Here is a 4,059-nt window from a genome sequence, read left to right as displayed (position 1 = left end):
TTCACGTAGCTCAGGGACGGAAAAAGACAGTGCTACGTCTCTCCATCCTTTCTGCAGCACATCTTCGTGACTAGCATCGTATTCGAGCAACAATCTCTTCTTACAGCTCAGTATTGAAGATGGTGAGATGGCAATTTTAGGCCAAGTCAGTGTAGAAAGGGTATAGTTTTTTTTTTTTTTTTACTAGATAATTGTTATAATATACTGTTTACATTATTTCATTATCTTTCCCTTTTTCACAGGTAAGCGCTCCTACCTTCACTCCATTTCCCCCCTTCATTTCCCCTTTTATCCTCTTGTCCCCTCATTTATCTTTCTCATTTCCCCCTCTTCCTGTCCCTCCCCTTTTCATTAACTGTTCGTAGATCACTTACACTCTCTCCATCTCTCTCCCCTCTCTCCCTCTGCATCCCTGTTCACCAATCAACATTTTGCTTTCAGCTGTCGATCTTTTTACTGCCCTCTCCAACATCTGGCCACACCGTTATCAGCCAGACAGTAATTACCTTCTTCCCTCTCCCTTCCTCTTGTGTTTCCACTCCCTGGCTTCCCCCTCTCTCCCTTCCTCGCCTGTTTCCTCTCCCTTTCTTCCCCCTTTCTCCTTTCTTCTTTTGTTTCCTACGCCTGTCTTTCCATCTTCCCCCCACTTCGTCTTCCATTGCTCTGTGTGTGTGTGTGTGTGTGTGTGTGTGTGTGTGTGTGTGTGTGTGTGTGTGTGTGTGTTTTTGTGTGTGTGTGTGTGTGTGTGTGTGTGTGTGAGAGAGAGAGAGAGAGAGAGAGAGAGAGAGAGAGAGAGAATGAGAGAATGCTTTCCTTGCACATTCCAGCTGCTTCCTTTCCCACGGAGACAGTTTTTTGAGTGCCTGCATCCTCAGCTTCCGTGTCTCTCTCTCTCTCTCTCTCTCTCTCTCTCTCTCTCTCTCTCTCTCTCTCACACACACACACACACACACACACACACACACACACACACACACACACACACACACACTAATTGAGAGAGAGAGAGAGAGAGAGAGAGAGAGAGAGAGAGAGAGAGAGAGAGAGAGAGGTTAAGGGCAGGCCTGAGTGGATACAAATTTGCTGTTATTAAGTCCATTAAACGTATCATGCAGCCACTGAGGTTGTGTGTGTGTGTGTGTGTGTGTGTGTGTGTGTGTGTGTGTGTGTGTAAATATAGGCTAACCAGGCAGGCGTGTTGGGCCGCAAAGACATGTATACATACACACCGTAGTTATGTGGTTACGTACTCATACACAACACACACACACAAGGCCTGTGCACACAAAAAAGATCACACATTCATATCCATCCATCCATACATACCTGGATACATACTTGCATGAATACGTACATACATACTTTCATATCCATTCATCCATTCATGCATACATATACATCGAACCATCCATCCATACATAGATGCATACACACGTCCATTCATCCATCCATCCATCCATCCATACATACATACACCCATCTGTCCATACATACATACAGACATACATCAGTTCATCCATCATCCATCCATCCGTCCATCCATACATACATACACACACTAGTAGTCGCACACATAAGGGCACTTGCACACTGACGCACACACAAAAACACGCACACAGAACAAACCGGTGCACACGCAGTCCTGTATTGCTAACTGTCGCCTCCATATTAGGTGCACCGCAGGGCCGAACACTTACCTTGGCGGGAGAGTGACGGCAGGAATCCGGTCCCGTCCCATGCTGGCCATGTACGAATTGGGGAGTGTTGGATGTGAAGGTGGAAGGGTTGGAATGACTTTGATTTTGTAAGGATGGAGAGTGATGGCCAGATTGAGTCCTGTCCCATGATGGCTAAGTGTAGGTGTGTGTGTGTGTGTGTGTGTGTGTGTGTGTGTGTGTATGTGTGTGTGTGTGGTTGAGATATTAGGTGAAAGTATTCTCTCTCTCTCTCTCTCTCTCTCTCTCTCACACACACACACACACACACACACACACACACACACACACACACACACACACATTTATCGTAAAAGACACACGAATCAGTTAATTGGAGAGTCAGAGTGAGAGGGAGCATGGAGGTAGAGAGGGAAGGAAAGTAGGAAAGATGGAGAGAAGGAGGGAGGGAGAGGGAAGGAAGTGCGGAGGAAGGGAGGGATTTAAAGGGACAGGGAGAAGCAAGAGGGAGGGAGGGAAAGGGAGGGTTATGTAAAAGACTGAGGAGAGAGAGAGAGAGAGAGAGAGAGAGAGAGAGAGAGAGAGAGAGAGAGAGAGACTGAGTTGGGAGGGAGAGAGGAAAGAGTAAAGGTGGGAGGAGGTGAAGGAGTGAGGGAAGGAGGGGAGGAAGAAAACAGGGAGAAAGGGAGGGAAATGAGTGTAAGTAAGAATAAGAGGAAGCATAAAGGAAGAAAGAGGGAAGGAAGAACGGAGGGAAAAGATATGGGTAGGAAGGAAGGAAGGACGGAAGGAAAGTGAGTAGGAAGGGAGGGAGGGAAGGAGGAAGGCAGGGAGGGAGGGATGACCGGAGGCGTGGAAGGGAGACTGGAATGCAATAAGGGATGTGTGGAAAGATAGGGTGAATAGAGAGAGAGAGAGAGAGAGAGAGAGAGAGAGAGAGAGGCGGATGTTGTGAGAAGTGAGATTATAGGAGGTTGAAAGAGCAGTGTATTGGTGTAAGAAGTGGTGTGGTGGGGATGGAGTGGGGTTGGGGTGGGAGGGATTGGGAGGGGAGAGGGTTGGGTGGGGTGGGGGTGAAGTGGGAGGGGTGATAGGGAAGTGGGTGGGTGTGGGGAAGTGAGGGAGTGAGATAGGGAAGGGGTGATGTGGAGGAGGGTGAGGGAAGGTAGTGGTGGGAGGGGAAAGGAGGGAGGAGAGGAGGGGAAAAGATAGAAGAGATAGAAAAGGTCATGAGAGAGAGAGAGAGAGAGAGAGAGAGAGAGAGAGAGAGAGAGAGAGAATAGCAGTAAATATAACTCTAAGATAAATAAAGGTAAATAATCAAAGGTGAAGTGTTGTGCAGCCGAAGCCGGGTTCGATGCCGGGGGTTGGGACAGGGTGGCGGTAACAAGGCTGCCCCTCGCCATGACTTACGCGCCGGGGCAGGTGGGGGTCAGGGGCGGGTGACTGGGTGGGGGGGGCAAGGTGGCTCTCAGTGGGTCTCGCTACCATGTATCTTTCTCTCCTCTCCTCCTCCTACCATCCAAATATTTCACCTTCCCTCCATCCATTGATTATTCTCTCCCACCTTTCTCTCCATCCCTCCAGATCTTCCCTCCCTCCCTCCCTCCCAATCTTTCCTCCACCTCTCTCCATGTCGCCATAACAACCCCCGTAGGGTGAAGGATCACGCACGCAACCTGCCTACAAAAGTCAACATCAATAGGGACGAAAATCCTTCAGTAATATATGGGATTTTCAACCTTGTAAGAGTACCCAGCGATCTCGTGTTTATAGAGGCGAGAGTCCTATTGTAATATGTGGGAATCTCGACCTTATGTGCATAGAGTCGAGTTTTTTTATTGTTTTAAATAGGAATACCGACTTATTGTGCCTATGGGATGGTATTATAAGAGTAGTTGATTATATTGTAAAGGAATTATTGACCATTGTGTGTAAGGTCCAAATTAGTGCTTTTTAGGATAGGAACTTCAACCGTATGATTTTTTTTAAGTATTGTGTTATGTACGAATTTCTACCTGTGTGTGTGTGTGTGTGTGTGTGTGTGTGTGTGTGTACAGTTTTTTATTCTCCTTAAGGTGTACATTCTCCAGACCCACATTCTCTTTGGTTAAGGAAGCTCCCTAACCCCTCTTCCTAAGCGATTTATTTTTCTTCTAATACGTTACTATCGTGTGTTGCATCAGTCATTCTTTCATCACCATATTCTGCGTAAGATCTATCTATCTGTCTGTATATCTGTCTATTGCAAGACGCCTCAATCCCGTAAGGGGTGGCCATAAACAAATCGCCTCCATGTCGCCCTGTCCCCCGCCATTTCACTGCCCTGCTCCCAGCTCACATGATATTAACCATCCGGATCCAAAAAATAAATCGCTGAGGA

The sequence above is a fragment of the Coenobita brevimanus genome, chromosome 52 (genome assembly GCF_032717465.1).
Source record: "Coenobita brevimanus isolate Jiangsu-jjx chromosome 52, ASM3271746v2, whole genome shotgun sequence".
Classification (NCBI taxonomy): domain Eukaryota; kingdom Metazoa; phylum Arthropoda; class Malacostraca; order Decapoda; family Coenobitidae; genus Coenobita; species Coenobita brevimanus.
Note: the sequence above shows the minus strand (reverse complement) of the source record.